The following is an 18,695-nucleotide window of genomic DNA, read 5'->3' on the forward strand; positions in this document are numbered from 1 at the left end:
TTACCTGTAACCTGTGATGAAGGTGAAGTACTGGTGATGGCGACATATATAACTAGATCATTGATGCCGGGGATGACGTCGGTGCTTACAAAGACGTTGCTGTGTAGTAGGTGGTGGTTCTGTTGGCGGTACCGCGGAAGTGCTGATGATAACGATAGTGCTTTTGCTGAAGACAAAACTGGCAGTGAACCGGAAGCTGCAAAGTGATTGGTTGAGTTGTCAGTGGTTTATACAGGAAAGGGAAGGAGCGAAAATCGCAGCCGTTTTTTGTGCTTGTAGGAAGTGGTACGATGATGTATGAAACGGTGGTCGTTGGATGATGCTGTGATCTCATTCTGTTTCTTAGATACTATTTTTCCGTTGGACGCATCAGTAGCAGGTGCCGGGTGGTGCTGGACGGATTGGAAGTGCGGAGTGAGACCGTACCTTCTGGCAGCGGCAACAGTGGCGTAGAGGCTAGAGTGACCTAGAGTGACAATTGATGGTAAGCCTCGGTGTCACCTCGAATGTCTCTGATGTTCACACCGCACTTGGCTTCAGTTTTAACGAATATTCCTTTTAAAGATTTGAACCAATATCGCTAAATTACTTCAGCACACAGCACCTATGAAATCCGACACGTCTTTCACAAAATGACACTTCTGTAGGTTCGAAGTCTGCTTTATTCCGTAGCTAATGGCGTCACGTCAGCCATGGGTTCATTAGTACAACTGGCTCTACTGTGTACAAGAGTTACAATATTATTTACGACAGTTAATAGTAACTACAGACTTCGAGAAGAATGTATTAATTCCAGTTCCAAAGAAAGCAGGTTCTGAGAGGTGTGAATAGTACCGACCTATCAGTTAAATAATTCAAGGTAGCAAAAAACTAACATGAATTCCATATAGAAGAATGGAAAAATTGGTAGAAGCTGAGCTTGAGGAATATCTGTTTGGATTCCTGAGAAATGTAGGAACGCGCGAGGCAGTATTGACCCTACGACCGTCTTAGAAGGTAGGTTAAGGAAAGGCAAAGCTACCTTTGAAAGCATTGTAGACTTAAATCTTTTGACTGCAACACTCTCTTTGTAACTGTGGGGTTGTCAGGGGTAAAATACATGGAGCGCAAGGATATTTGCAACTTGTACAGAAACCATATAGCAGTTACAAGACTCGAGGGGCATGAATGGGAAGCAGACGTTAAGAAGGGAGTGAGACAGGATTGTAGCCTATCCCCTATGTTATTCAGTCTGTACATTAAGCAACCAGTAACTGAAACAAAAGAGAAATTCGGAGTAGGAATTAAAGTCCAGGGAGAAGAAATAAAAACTTTGCGGTTTGCCGACATCATTGTAATTCCGTCGGTGACAGCAAAAGACATGGAAGAGCAGTTGTTATTCAGTTTGTACATTAAGCAACCAGTAAAGGAAACAAAAGAGAAATTCGGAGTAGGAATTGAAGCCCAGGGAGAAGAAATAAAAACTTTGCGGTTTGCCGACAACATTGTAATTCCGTCAGATTCAGCAAAAGACTTGGAAGAGCAGTTGCAAGTAATGCACAGTGTCTTGAAAGGAGCGTATAAGATGAACATCAACAAAATCACAACATGAATAATAGGATGCAGTCGAATTACATCAGGTGATGCTAAAGGAATTAGATTAGGAAACGAGACACTTAAAGTAGTAGATGCGTTTTGCTATTTGGGCACCAAAGTAACTAAAGATGGCCAAAGTAGAGAGGATATAAAATGTAGATTGGCATGGTAAGAAGAAGAGAAATTTGTTAATGCCAAATGTTAGGAAGTCTTTTCTAAAGGTATTTGTGCGGAGTGTAGCCATGTATGGAAGTAAAACTTGGACGGTAAACATTTTTGAAAAGAAGAGAAGCTTTTGAAATGAGGTGTTACATCAGAATGCTAAAGATTAGATGGGTAGATCACGTAACTGATAAGGAGATAATCAACAGAATTTTGAAAACAAGAAATGTGTGACACAACTTGACTGACAGAAGAAATCTGATGACCGGACACATTCTGAGTCGTCAAGAGATCACCAATTTAGTATTGGAGGGACGTGTGTGTGGGGGGGGGGGGTTGGTAAAAGTCGTAGAGGAAGACAAGGAGATGAATACAGTTAGCAGAAGGATGTAGGTTGCAATAATTATTCGGAAATGGAGACACTTGCACAAGATAGAGCAGCGTGGAGAGCTGCATCAGAACAGTCTTCGGACTTACGACCACAACAATAACAACAACAATAATAACAACTGTAACTATAATTATGAGCTGTGTCACACATACACTAAGCCATAACTGCTGCATCGATATAATGACAACATTTTCTCTTTTGTTGCAGGTGAGTGCAAATTCAACATTGCATGTAAGCACCCTATGTTGCGAAGAGGTAAGATACATTACTATAATTCTTTTATATTTTTACCTTTTCTACAGTCAGTTCGTCTGCATTTGATCTTTGCACATTCGTTTAAGGTGAAGAATGAAACTTCACTTGAACTGATAATTTCATTACCCAGATATTACGCTTCGTTTACTCAAAGTTAATATGTTAAAGAACTGTAAGAGGTCGCATTGTGACAGAGTGCTATTTTACTTATTACTGTTAAGTTTACATCCTTCTACTCGTATATCACCATGAAAAGAGAACCTAATAATTGGAAGAAATCGAGACAGAAAAATTTAAGTTATTGGAATAACGTCTGTAATGGTACTTTGACTTCCGCAAAGTTATAATTTACGATCGCGCACGCAGAAGAGCGCTGCGCCAGCGACCGATTTTATAAATAATTTTGTTCTTTTTTTTTTACTTCTGCGTAGTTTTTTTGTTTTTAAGAACTAATGGAGGTCTCTCTCTCTTGTCTTGATACGAATGACGTGTATGTTTTCCGTGATGTGTTGAATGTGCTTTTGGTGAAAATTAAAATTACATAGTAAAGCGATGTTGTTTCAATAGCTAATGAGGAGAAGATAATAAAAGGTAACACTACAATTGGCGTCCTGGTGACAGGACTTGCAATCTTCGGATTTGATACAAGTGCAGTTCGGATTTGATACAAGTGCAGTTTGGATTTGATACAAGTGCAGTTATTATAAATTTTGGACATTTTATCTAATTTTAACCACTTAATAGCATCAGAAAATGAATTTGGACTAAGTCTCATTCATTTCAAGTGTAATGTTACGTGCATGAAATTTACAACAATATTGTTTTCCCTGTTATTAATTTGTGTTAATTTTCATTTTCATGCTGAGAAAATTAATTTGGTAAAAAAAAAAGGGAAAAGGATAACGTTCCATAAAATAATTTGCACGGACGCGAAAGAAAAATTTTGGATTGAAAACTGTATAGTTGACGCTACATTTGCAACATAAGACTGAAAAAAAATTGATGAGTACAGAAATTTACATTTTGTTCCAGTTTCAGACAGCCATCTGTATTTCCTTTATTCCGATCCATTTATTTCGAAATTATTTTTTTCAAATTGTAGTTAAAATTGATTTACTACTATTATTGGAAATGGTAAGTGAAGAGCATATTCACAGTCATTTATTTGTGAGAGGGAAATTTCAGTACCAGTTTAATAATTCAATTTCTAATTAGAAATCATATAGAAATATCCATTTCCACAAGAGAAAGTTCGGATTTCAACATATCATATTTTTAAAAAAAAATTTTTACCATTGGAAAATTTTATTTGCAATTAATTATGAAAATCGCAAGATGGACGCTAGACGCGTAGAAATTGTTTCCGCGGACGAGCTTAACGAAAGTGACACATCGCAAAACATGTCTGACAGTCAAATGAATATTGAACTTAATAGGGAGGATGTTCAAGACAAATTTTACCGGATCGATTAAGACAACAACCCCTATATTTAAACAGATATACAGGCGAATGGAGAGTGAGTACTACGCGACAAAACGTGACATTGACAACGTCAACTTCAGAACCAGACATCAATCAGACACGAAAAAATGACGAAACTAAGACACAGGACTCTGACATGCTCAACCAGATTCTGAAGTTACTTGGTGACCAAAACAGAAAATTTGACAAAAGATTTGACGCTTTAGACGAGAAAAATGAAAATTTAAAATGTGACATTGGGAAATTTGACACTAAATTCGATGAACTGACACGGGACATAAAACAAAATTTTGAAAACAATCGAGACAAATTGCCGACTTGACAGAAACCACCAGTAGTCTTGGAAGGAAATTTACTGACTTATCAGACAAGGTTACGAGGCAAGAAAAGGTATTTGTGGGATTCAGTGACGAGACAAAAACTGACTTGTTAACAGTAGTTTTGAACAACAGAAAACCAGTACCCAAGTTGACGAATTACGACAGTCACACAATTCCATAAAAACAAACCAAGAACAATTAGACCTGACGATTACAGACCTTTCAGACAGATTAAATGATGTAACATTGAAGCAGAAATCCTTACAGGAAAAGTTAGAAAAGCTTGAAGACAGAGCAGATGTAGCATCTTTAAAGAATGACACAACTCTAGCAGAAAAACTTGTACATGAATGCAAATTATGTGATGATTATTTAGATGAGAAGTTTGAGACAATGACACAGATCATTTTAGATAAGACAAAGGAACAAGTAAAGGGAGAAACAGATAATATTCAGAAAGAGGTACGTAAACTTAAAGAGAATGTAATACCCAGTTCGTCAGTGATACCAAAACCCATAACAGACAACCAAAACATAAATGAGAATCATAATAATGCTAGACCCAGCACACAGCCGAAAATAGAATTACCAATGAGTGACACAAATCCCAATGAACCATTTTCAATGCTACCACAAGATCAAAATTACCATCAGACATCACCACATACTATGCACAGTTTGACACAAAATACAGGACCCATAATACCATCGGGAGTAGCTGATGAAACATTAGTACGACATGAATACTTTCAGACATTTTCATGTGATGAGAAAGACAAAGTGCATCCGATTGTTTTCATCCGCTCTTTTGATGGTATTTTCCCGAGACATTGGTTAGAAGCCGATAAAATTCGATATGTTATAAATTTGTTACGTGGAAGAGCAGCTAAGTGGGGAGCAGCAATTAAAAGACGATGCTTAACATTTGAACAGTTTGAACAAGCATTTCTTGAGGAATTCTGGTCGATCACAGAACAGCAAAGTTTAAAACGAGAAGTATACAATCCAGAAATTTACAACCCGAAGAAAGAGACTTTACGACAATACTTTGAATGCTACCTAGACAAAACATTATATTGGACAAAACCAGCAGATTTACCAGATGTAATTAGAACACTTAAAAGCCACTTACCATTTCCTTACCGTGATAAATTAATAGGAGTGTCCGAGGACAACATAAAGAATTTTTTCAGTTATGTTGATGAGATAGATGTTGTTTACAGAGATGAGATCAGGAATTTCAATCAATTGTATCCAATCCATCCAAGCAATTCGCGTACGCACAACAGAAATAACAGAGGCTATTGGAATCCGCCTCCGACACCACAACAAAACACTCAAAGAAACAATTCACACTACAGTGGGACAAATTCATTCAATATTAGGAGAAACAACTCGCAGCATTGGCAAGGAAACAGTAATTATTACTATAATGGTTATCTGAACAGTAATTACAATCAGAACAATAACAGTTATATTCAAAATAACAACAACAGAAGAAGGAACCGAAATTATAGAGATCAAAGAAGAGAGGATAACAGGTACCATCCAGGATATTTTCAGAGAAACAACATCCAAACATGTATTGCAGGAATAACAGTAATGACAATACCAGTTACAGTCATGGGCGAAATAATGTATGGGGAAATCACAATGGACAACCGCCACGACACATGCAATACAACAACCCTCAATTTGTACCTAACGGAACTCCCGATGCGACGCGGGGTAATGTCAACAACAAAACAGCTGATACTTGGGTGACGCGCGACAGAAATGTAAATATTATTGAGTTGGGCAATGAATCCAACCAGCAGCAACAACCGAATTTGCCGGAAAACGAACGACGACCGAGCTAAGCGCTCGAGTTACGGTCAATAGGGAGCAGAGCGCAACAGAACCGACGATTTGTTTTCTCCGATATGATGACAGTAAGAAAAAAGAAAAGGAATTATATCAGGATGTAGATTTTAATAGTACCAGTAAAACAAAGAAGATAATATGAAATACAGTTATGATGAGCCTACATTTAAGTTATACAGATACTTACAATCTAATGAATGCAGGTAAGTCTAGAAAGCAATGTGAACCATCCAATAGCTAATAAGATATTTGGTTATAAGAGGAGTTGCTATTGAGGCATATACACATTAGAGGAGGCATATACACATTAGAGGAGGCAGAGAACTAAACAGAATTATTTTCTTTAGGAGGCATGTGATAATAGTAATGTTGATATGAGTGATGTAAGTGACTGAATGAGATGAGTGAATGTAATTTTAGTTTAATAAGAGGACAAATAGTAATACAGAGAGAGGTAAATGGTATATAAGATGAGAAAATGGTATTATTATTATTATTATTATTATTGTTGTTGTTGAAGTAAAAAGTAAGTGGTGATGAATAAGAGGAAAATATATATATAATGCTGAGGAATAAGTATATGTTATTTTGTGAAGAATGAATAATGGATAGGTGAGAATGTTATGAGTAACTGAGAATATGTTGAGAGGAGAGAAACTAGATTTGAACGCTATATCACATGTACTCTTGGAATACAGAATGAAAGTAGTGGAAAGAATATTATTTATTGAAAGATTGGTATGCCTGAGATAATAACTTATGTGGTGTCTTATATATTCTTATAACTAAAGGTGAAAGTATAGATTTATGTGGAAAGGATTATTTACAGCAGCCACTGTTGGGAATATACCAGAAGATTTAAATCTATAACACTTTAACACTAATCTAATGGGAACTTTTAATGAAATTTTTGGAGTTATGTAGGCTTGACACTTCAGATTGGAAGAATTATTTAAGAGAACATATTTAGCAGTCATCTAATGACATACTTAAAGCTCATCTACTGTACTGAACTAATGCACCATTAAATAGAAAGGAGAATAAGGAGAAAACAAAACGTCAGTCCTCTGTTGCGGTTCATACTCTCATCCCTTCCTTAGAAAAATTTATACATGTTGATGAAATATTTGACATTATATAATTCATGATTATCTGACAGTATGGAGAGACATACACACATATTTATTTATGAATAGAATTTTACAGGTACCACAAGGTAAATACAGAATGGATATAAGCATGGAACGCAGCAGCAATTATCTAAGAAGATTTATTTATTTATTAATTAAGTAAAACATTTATTTATATTGCTTGATACTCATGAAAGTAAGGAGATGAACTATACAAACTTTATAGGAACATGATTGACTTGAACTATATATATATACCACACTGATGTACATACTTGTAGGATCCTAAGATATTTAGAGGGACACCACTTTTAGAAACGGTAATAGAGGGGTACCACTCTTAGAAACAGCAATAGTGGGGACACCACACGTAGAAACGGTATTAGGTATAGGAACTTTTACGTTATATTAAGTTAACATGTATTTTATTTATCATATTTTATTTTGTGTAGTCCACTGTAGGGGATGACTTTACTAGTATTTATGAAGTAGTTAGCAACCATCCCATGAACCTATCCTCCTACAGAGGGCTGTCTTGAAGCTTGAAATATGTGTAAATTTTATTCCAGGGTGCAAGATGAATCTTAAGTTGAATATTCTAGCGAGTTGCCACAATTATCTTCAAATGTTGCAAGTGTAACGGAGAGAAAAAAAGAAAAGAGAGAGAGAGAGAGAGAGAGCTAACAAATAAAATAAATAAAATGTATATTTCAATCTGAATGTAATGTAATTCACATGTCAGCACAATGATATTGAATGTAACGTAAAAAAATTTACTATATTTTTCATTTAATTCTGTATATGTAGTATATGACAACAATGTAACTATCTCATGTAATGATTAATTGTAAATATTTGTATATTTATGTACTTACTATATCAAGAAATGTATTTTAAGGAGATGTTAACGAGCTGCAAAGGACTTGTGCTTGTAGCACATGATTCATATAAATGGAACTGAAAATGCAAAGAAGAAACCAACGTGATGGAACACTGGTCAAGCAATATTTACGTAGCGTCAATATGCTTTGAAGTGTATGGTGTTGTGGAAGCCGGCAGGTCTTCAGGTTGGTGTAAAAGACAAGCTCATCACCTGTCGTAGGCAGTGAGGTGTTTCCTGTGCCCTCATTGACCATTTATACGCCGGTAGACGCCACCAAAATTCGACTGCTGGAGATCACAATTTCGTGTTGACACATTGAACAAACTTTGAATTTTCTTCAAGTCACACGCACGAGATCCAGGCAGTACACACACACTCAGAATCCGATACTACGTTTAAAGACATTGGAGCAATATAATAGAAACATTTATTGTTCGAATTAATTCCATTGTAAACACGAATCATGTGAACTGAATTCAAACGCTGTGCTAAGCAACGATAATACGCTGCAATTCAAAGACATTTATGTTACGACTCCTAAAGAAGATACACACCAAAAAGACTGTATACAAAGACTGATATGCAAAGAGCATTATGCTCAGAAATATTTTTTGTAATATGTAAATTTCTTATTTTCTCATATATGTATGTATCTATGTAAATTTTCTATACTGCCACGCTCGCTTGCGGAGCGTGTCAGTAGAGGAGGCGTTGTAATGGTACTTTGACTTCCGCAAAGTTATAATTTACGATCGCGCACGCAGAAGAGCGCTGCGCCAGCGACCGATTTTATAAATAATTTTGTTCTTTTTTTTTTACTTTTGCGTAGTTTTTTTGTTTTTAAGAACTAATGGAGGTCTCTCTCTCTTGTCTTGATACGAAAGATGTGTATGTTTTCCGTGATGTGTTGAATGTGCTTTTGGTGAAAATTAAAATTACATAGTAAAGCGATGTTGTTTCAATAGCTAATGAGGAGAAGATAATAAAAGGTACGAAAGACGTGTATGTTTTCCGTGGTGTTGAATGTGCTTTTGGTGAAAATTAAAATTACATAGTAAAGCGATGTTGTTTCAATAGCTAATGAGGAGAAGATAATAAAAGGTAACACTACACGTCCCAGCAGCATTATACCATACATCGCGTTCCTAGCGACTGGGAAAAAAGTGCAGCTCACTCTTGTTTTCAAGAAAAGGTGGACCTATATAACCGACGTCAGCATTTTGTAGAATTTTCGAAAATGTTTTAGCTTGCGTATTGTGACGTTTCTGGAGACCGAAAATCTCGTCTGTAGGAATCAACATGGATACAGCAACAAAGCAAAGATCATGTGTAAGTAAGCTCGCTCTGTTCATACACGAGTTCCAGGAAGCGGTAAATATCGGCGCCCTTGTTGATATCGTGTCCCTTGGCTTCCAGAAAGAGATCGACACAGTTCCGCACTCTGGCTCATGAACAAAAGACAAGTGTACGATATATCGGCCTAGCTGTGTGATTGGATAGAAGAGTTCCTAGTAACAGATCACAGCATGTCACCTGTAACGGAGTCCGCTCCCGGTAGCTGAGTGGTGTTACGTTACCGTATATATATATATATATATATATATATATATATATATATATATATATATATATATATATACGGTTGATAGTAACTGTAAATGCGAGAGATTTCGTTGTAAGAACCTTTATAAATTGTAACAGATAATTAATTAGTGTTAAAGTTCAGGTTTTAAATTATACAAATTCCAGGAGTAAGTTTTATCTTGGCGTTCCACGGCAGCAATCGAAATTCTCTCGAGCCTTGCTTTGCAATCAATAAATAGAAATTCACAAAATTATATTCAATTCATTTAACGGCAACTAGATTTTAGTCATCACGTTCACAATCTAAAGTTGGCACATGAATAACAGCGGCCCTTCGAGAACCCGTTTCATATTTACTTATGCTAAATCTGAGGATATAATTTTATTCCTTATACTTTTGTCTTGAGGAAATCATTTTTGTATCCCCATCGGACGCTCCCTGTAACCACTGCCCCAAGTGGAATGACCCCTTGCTGCCGGAACACTGGGCATCGGCGGGAATTCACGAAGCATTCCTGTTGAATCTGTAACAAAATAATTTTGTATAATTAATTTTCAATAATTTTCTGTCAACATAAAAAGGATAAATTGGAAAATATTAATTCTTAACAAAATGGTGAAGTGTAGAACAAATTTTCTGTCAGCATACAAAGGATAAATTGGAAATATTAATTCGTAACAAAATGGTGAAGTATAGAAATAGATGTCAATTTTTTTGCCCATAAAATCTAGACAAAAGCGTGCAACGAAAACAGACTTTTGAAGTCATCAGAAAACGGCTACGTTTGCTGATAGAGAATTGAGTTTAGAATACCGGCATCAAATTCCGATCAAAATCGTATGTACCATTCTAAAGTTATGTTTCCCCGCCACTATGAAAAAAATGCGGTACAGAGGAAAACGCGTTTTGCGTTACATCTTTTGTAGTTAAGGAGTAGCAGTATAGTACAGTGTGGTGACCTCCAGCCTCCTGGCTTACAAGGATAGTAATTGCAACTAAACTGAATATATTAATTTTATGTATGTAAACTGCACTGTTGAAATGAATTTAAATTTTGTAATGAATAGTTCAACATTGTAAGGAAGAAAATAAAATGGAAAAAAAAGTTTTGGTAGCAGCAGGAATCGAACTCAAGCTAATGAACCGCCGCTCGGGGCGATTGCTCGGCCACAGCATTGTTACAATAACTGGTCTAAAATTACCCATACTCTCGACTTGCATAACATGTTACACGCAATTTCAAAGTAAAATACTGACGTGGTGCTCTGAGTAACACAGCGTTAATAGTGCCGGAATGGATGACATCACATCAGAGTGTGCACAGTCGAAAACAGACAGCTGTATTCCTTCACTGAGTTGAGCGTAGTGTAACTGACCATAATTTCATAACTCGACCTTGGTTTCTACTTGTCGAGGAGAGAGTGCTACAAAACATGTTTCGTCAGTTACAGCTGCATACCAGTATGCATTCGCAGAGAAGTGGCGTAATTTTTGTACGATTTATGGCTCGCATTCGAAGAGAAATGGTGTAATTTTAGTGTGATACCAGGCTCGCATTCAAAGAGAGGTGGAATAATTGAAGGGCTTCTTTCAATAGTGGTACATTTCGAATTTTGTTCATTTTGAGATACAGAGTGCTAAAGTCAAATGACCGCTGAAAAATCTGCAGTTGAGATACCAGAAATATTCAAGCATATGGCTGCTTGCTAGAGATGAACCTTTCTTTCTGTTTGTTTGGATCATTAATTTCAGAAGCATTATAGGCAGAAAAGTAGAGGTAATGGACTTGTACCACTATTGAAATAAGCCCTTCAATATTACTTCAATATGTACATTGGACTGTGTAAAAATTGGGACTTTGTACGGGCGCTGATGACAGCGCAGGTGAGCGCCTCACAACACAAACCAACCATCATCAGTCTGTATATCTACCGTGGAAAAATGAACACTTCAATAATTCCGTAGCAGCTCTGATTTTTCCATCGTTATTACAACGATCATTTCTCCATATATAGGTTGGCGTCACTAAAATGTTTTCGCACTTAAAAATGAGAAGGTTGTTGTTAAAAATTTCATGAAGAGAGCTCGCCGCAACGAAAAATTCCTTTGTTTCAATGATTGCCACACCAATCTCGCTTAATATATCCGTGACACTCTCTCTCCTCTTTCACTATAATACAAAATGTCTTTCCTTATTTGGATTTTTTCGATTTCCTCCGTCAGTCCCCCCTGGTACGGACTCCATACCGCGCAGTAATACTCCAGCAGATGACGGGCAAGCGTAGTGTAAGCACTCTCTTTAGCTAACTCGTTGCATATTGGCTCACTTTCCCCACGAGATTATCTATGTGGTAGTTCTAATTTAAGTTACTCGTAAATGTAATTACTAGGTATGTGGTTCAGCTGACATCCTTTAGATTTGTCTGATGTAACGTCTAACCGAAATTTAACGTATTCTGTTTTGTTCTCATGTCGGTGACCTCACGCTTTTCGTTATTTTTCGCACAATACAGATATTGTGTTTCAGTCATTTTGCAATTGGTTTTGATCTACTGACGACTAGACAGTAAACGACGGCACATTTACAATCTAAAAGAGTTGCTCAGATAGTATCATAAATCGATTATGTCGATCAGGATCAGCGGAGGGCCTATAACTGTTCGTTGGGGAACGCCAGGTATCACTTCTTTTTTATTCAATGACACCGTCGATTACACGAACTGTGACTGTCCTGACAGGGAACCACCAATCAAATCGCACAACTGAGACGATATTCCATAGCAATTTGTTTAGAAGTCGCTTGTGAGGAATGGTGTCAAATACTGTCTGGAAATCTAGAATTGTCGAATCAGTTTGAGATCCCACGTCGTTACCACTCTTTACTTCGTGCAAATAAAGAGCTAATTGTGTTCCACAAGAACGACGACATTCTCTGAATCCTGACTCAGATTTGTTGGATGGATTTGGAAAGGCTCAGTGCATCTGTAAACGAGATCGCATACAAAACGCTATTGCGACCAATTGTAGATTATTATTCCTGCTTACAGCAGACAGAATTCAGAGGTGCCCTATTATTCAACGTAGCAGATTGATATGGCCGATAAGAAAGTTTGACAGAAGTGCTTGGAGAACATAGTTGGGAACCTTTGGAAGTAATTAGACGAAGTTCTGTTGGGTAAACTTAGATAATTTGTGTTTGAGAAAGACCCTACGACTATTCTGCGGCCACGTTTGAATCATGAGATTAAGCTAAGACTGATTAGGATACGTACAGAGGAATATAGATCGACCTTTCTCCAAGGGTCAATATGCGAATGCAGAAAATTCACTATCCGCCCGGATAGCCGCGCGTGTTAATGTGACCGCTTCCGGGACAGGGGGGTACGCTGGTCGCAGATTGAATCAACTCGGCGGATTAAGGACGATGGGTCGGTGGATGTGGTTTTCAGGCGGTTTCCCACATCACACAAGGTGAATACCGGTTGGTTCCCATATTCTTCCTTAGACATACGTTTCAGATCGCTTTCTCATGCATGCATGCAGAATTTACTGGGTATACAGACTGGCTGGGTACACTGCATCTGTCCTGGTGGGTGACTAGAAGACTGACGACCTTCGCTGTTTTGTCTCAAACACACTGTCAAAATGAAAAAAATTGCTAATATCAGTACCAAGTCCCTTTCACGTGCAGAGCAGTTTGCTGTATATAAAAACATAGTTGTAGATGGGATGTGAAACCCTAGTCTTCATTCATTAACGACTGCGACAACTTGTTCGGACGCTGGCAGGCATTGTCCAGTTTCATAAGCTACCCACGGGTATACTCGTCTCCTGAACGTAAGTCACTTTGAGGCTACGGTTCTCATCACTTTTGACGTCTAGAACATGACACCTGTGTGTTACGCACTGTCATGTGTTCTGTTTAGGTGTCAAACCCATATTTGCCCTGGTATTCATTTTGAGGTTTTTCTATTCGAAATGTAAAAAAAATGAACTGTGTTTTCAGAGTAATATCGAAAAATTTTTATTTTCATATATTCGTGAAAACACCTTTAAAATTATGAAATAATCGTACGAAGAAATATGCATAATGTACAAATCTATAAGAACAGCCACTTCCCGTGTCTACAACGTGATCTGCAGGCGTCGCTATGGCAAAGTCTCTTTGTGGCTCTATATAGGGGGCTATTGTTTTCGCCTCCAGCCATTTCCGTTTCGCAGTTGATGGCTATCAGAAGCGTTGCCAGGTGTCAGGGATTTTCTTAAGTTGACTCGACTGCAGGAGTGTCTTAGTAGTAAAGGACAAATCTATTAAAAGTTCATTCACGAAGCGGCATTTTTTACGCTTCTCAGGGTTTATGACCTCATATCTCTTGGACAATGTGTTGTACAATGATATATTTGTGTAGGTTCATTAAGCGGCATTTGAGGATTCTGCCTGCGAAATGTGTTGCGAACAGAGTAAGTAGGAAAGAAGAAAAAAACTTAAATGTCATGCTTGATGCGGCATTTTTTCACTCATTTCATTGTGTATGACGTGATATCTCTGGTCTCAACGATTTTATTTTGTTTGTACATTCAGAAGCATACGCGGTTACTGACTACAAAAACTGTTACGAACAGAGTTAGGAGCCAATAAGTAATAAATTTAAACTTCATCTACAATGCGGAAGTTTTTGACGCATCTCATTGTTTATGACATAATATCTGATGAACTATGATAGTACGTCTTATACCGACAGCGACTGTTGCCTGACAGTACGGGTGAAAAGTCCCCTTAGAAAAATTATACATGACTGTGCTTAAACTGACACACAATATTTTTAGCGCAACGCAATCTGACTTTCAGTAATCCCTACAAAAGAATGGCCCTGACTAACATTAACCTATACCTTTCACAAATCACTTACCTCACAAAAATCTTAGTTACTCGAACTACTGCAATACAGCGAGCGCCACTGCTGCCAGCTAAATAAAAGATTCAAACTACGGAAGGCACTGACTACTGATAGGCATAGCTAGCAAATGAAAGATTTTAATAGAGAACAAACAATGTATTTATCTTAATAGTCATAATATATATAGCAGTTCATGACATCCATTCTTACAAATGTACTGTTTCTGATGGACACACCTCCAGATTATCCATTCTCAAAAATCCGCCGTCTCACTTCCCCACATCCACCACTGCTGGCGGCTCACCTCCAACTGCGCAACGCTACGCGCTGTTAACATCCAGCTGCCCAACACTACAATGGCAGACAACAATGCAAACTAGCCACAGACTGCACACAGCACAGCCAGTGATTTTCATACAGAGCGCTACGTGGCGGTGGTATTACCAATATAAGAACCTAAGCAGCCTACTTACAAGGGATACGTGTACCAAGTTTGGTTGAAATCGGTCCAGTGGTTTAGCAGAAGTTGTGAACATACACACACACACACACACACACACACACACACACACACATTTTTATAATGGGTATCGCTTCTGTACGCCACATTAACACTGCTCCGCCGTAATCGTACAACATAACTGAGGAGTGTGGTTCACCTGCATTTGAGAAAAACAATGTCTGCTATCAATTATTTACTTCAGAAAGTATTATATCGTTATTGATTCGTTTGAGTTCAAATAGTTAGTTACGTGTTCAGCAGGTCACTTGAACGAATCTTTTATCGAAATAATGTGGAACGAATCAGTTTAAGGAGTTTACACGTGATTAGTACTAACATGAAGGAACAAACAAATTTTTAATCTTAATCATGCAGCTAAAATTAAAAACTAGATTTTCTTATAATCTACAGTTTTTAAATAAAACTTGGTCCATGGAATACAAGGAACTGCCTAGGAAAAATTGTTTTGTGTTAGATTGAGCATTTTAAAGTACTTGGAAAATGATCGAAAAGTTTTCTCGCTGCATATTGAACTCATTTCCGATCCACTCACAGTTTTAATAATTCATATTAACATTATAAGTGCAAAAGTGTGTTTATCTGTTACCTTTTTACGACTAAACCGTTGGACTGATTTTGATAAAATTTGATATGGAACTGCTTGAATGCCGAAGAAGAACATAGATTGCTTTACAAAGTGTGTAGTACAACATGGTATTTTTTGATTCGAAGAATATAACGCAAAATACGAAAAAATGTGTACACTTTGAAAAAGTTGTTTACTCGTTGACTTTTAAACCTTTTCGTATTTGTGAAAATTCTTTTATTGGTTAATATGTTCTACGTAATACAATTCCTATTAATGAATAAAATGCTAATACAATTCCCAACGTGTTTAATCCAAACTTCCATACTAATGTTATTAAATGGGAAAGTTACTCTGTCTGTTACGTTTGCATGACTAAACCACCGAACTGATTTCGGGGAAATTTGTTTTGTAACAAGTTTGAACCCTGAGAAAGAATATAAGCTACTTTATAAAAAAAGGAAAGATAAGAAAAATCGACGCCCAAGAGAATGAAATAGGGAATGAAACATCTTTTCCAACGTCAGTGAACGTAAACAGTGTTCAAAAACTATAAATTTGTTGCATAATATAGACAGTGTATAATCTATAGCGACTTTAGTACCACAAGGCATAGATGTGAGCTCCTGCCCATACCTCTCTGTATGGAGCGCATGGCAGCAATGCTATGTGTACCACGTCGTAGTGAGGTGACGGAAGGGTAAGGGAAGGGGGGGGGGGGGGCAGATCACGAGCTACATTTATCCAAACAGACGGCCACGTCAGAGGACATCTGAAGTTACTCCACATACGATACAATAGCCTTCTTACTAACCATCAGTCATCACAACACAGCAGCAGCAGGTTACGTCTAGAGGGTAACAATGATCATTTTTCCTCTAGCGTAGTAGGTAAGGGAATCACTATTCATCTCACATTGTGACGGATTTTTGTGACTAATTTAATTACGGAATATATTTGTGATAGTACAGTTAAAATCCGGAATTCCTTGGAGAGGTGCCCACATGACGACCATGAGTGAACACCACATATTATTATTACTGCTCGCTTTTGTGCAATCAACACATTCTCTCTAAGTGAGGACACATCCTAGAAAATTATTCTGTGAGATATTATTGAGTGTAAATATGCGAAATATGTCAGGAGATTGATTCATTTGCTTCTACAAGTTACACCAAAAACAAAATAAGCTGAACTCAATTTTTTGGGCAACTCAGTAAAATGCTTCTTCTGATTCAAGTTTGCATTACTATGTGCACCCAAAAACTTTGAGCACTCTACCCTATTTCTTAACACCTTTTCATTTGCTACATCAATTGTTGGTATTTCTCTGCATGTTGTGCATAACTGAACATAGTGCATTTTCTCAAAATTAAGTGGGAGTCAATTTTCAGAGGACGACTTAATAATGCGTTGAAAAAACATCATTAATAAACTCTCCAATGGGATCTATTATAGCACTAGTATCGTCTGAAAACATACAAATTCCGCTTCGTGAATGTTATATGTGGAACGTCATTCACATACACAGGTTGTCTCTCCTAAGGGTCGCCAGGTGCATTTTTCTCTGCTGTTTCGACAGATATTTGCAATTTCGTTTTTGGTAGTGTGCAACTAGAATCAGCCTTAACAAAATATTGCTCATCAAATCTTTCATGCGGCTTCCTGTGTCGATGGAAAGGGAAAGCTCCTGTTTGTTTCCCATTACAAAGAACATTATTTTTAAATGGTAATATTCCATGCGCATTCGATAGGGCGTGGTCGAAAATTCGTCAAGTGCGGTATTCGTTTCATCGACGTGTATTAACAGGCACAGCAAAACACGAAGGAAAAACTGCTACTCCAACAACAACAGAGTAGCGCTGCTACAGCATGATAGCCGAGGTAGTTCTGGGGCTGCTGGAGTACTGGTTATTCTCCGTGTTTTACCCTTCCTGTTAGTACATATCAATGAAACGAATATCGCACTACACTAATCTGAGACCTGTAAAATTCAGACCTGTAAAATTCAGGTTTAAAAATCACTTTGTTTGCAATGGGAAGCAAACAGACGCTTACAGACGACACTGGGAGTTGTATGAAAAAGGTGATGAGCAGTACTTTGTTGGGACTGACTGTAACTACACATTGCAAAAATGTAACTAAAAATATCTTTCGAAACATCGGAGAAAATGCACCTGATAACTTTTTAATAGGACATCCAGTATAAAGAACAGGAGTGGGCTCAAAATTGAATCTTGTAGGACTCTCTTCGCCATTTCTCCCCAGTCACTAAATTCTTCTCTTTTTTGAACGTTGTTTGAATTATACAGCACAATCTTTTGCATTCTGCTTGTGTAGTATTATTTCAACCAGTCGTGTAAAGCCATCAGTTCCACAAATTCGAGTTTTTTCCGTAAGAGCAACATGACCTATGCAATGAAACGCCTCGGAAAGATCACAGAAAATACCAACTGGCGATATTTTACTACTTAAGGCTTGTTATATTTGGTGACCAGATGTGTATATATAGCATTTTCAGTCGAGCATCCCTTTTCTAATCCAAACCTTGATGCGACAAGTAAATTGTTTCTCCTTAAATGTTAGAGTACTCTTTAGTACTTTAGTTTTTCGAATAATTTGGAAAAGGACGTCGGTAAGGAAAGTGTACGATAACTTTTTAAGTCAAGGTTTAACAATAGCATATTTTAATCTGTCTGGAAATATTCCCTGTTCCAATGATGAATTACATTTGTTAGTGGGGATATAACTTATTAAGTGAGAACAACTTTTCAGAATTGTGTCTGACATTCCACCAACACTGTGCGAGCTTTTGCTTCTAGAATTCTGTTAATTTCTGCTGGTGCTTCTTCCAACTTACCCAAAGTCTTGTGGAATGACTTTTTAACACATTCTCTTGCTCCGTCAGCTGATGCAGTTAATCCCATTTTTGCTGCTGTATTTAGAAAAGTGATCAACATCATCATTATGATTTAAGACTGATTATGCCTTTCAGCGTTCAGTCTGGAGCATAGCCCCCTTATAAAATTCCTCCATGATCCCCTATTCAGTGCTAACATTGG

Source organism: Schistocerca piceifrons, chromosome 6 (assembly GCF_021461385.2).
Source record: "Schistocerca piceifrons isolate TAMUIC-IGC-003096 chromosome 6, iqSchPice1.1, whole genome shotgun sequence".
Lineage (NCBI taxonomy): Eukaryota > Metazoa > Arthropoda > Insecta > Orthoptera > Acrididae > Schistocerca > Schistocerca piceifrons.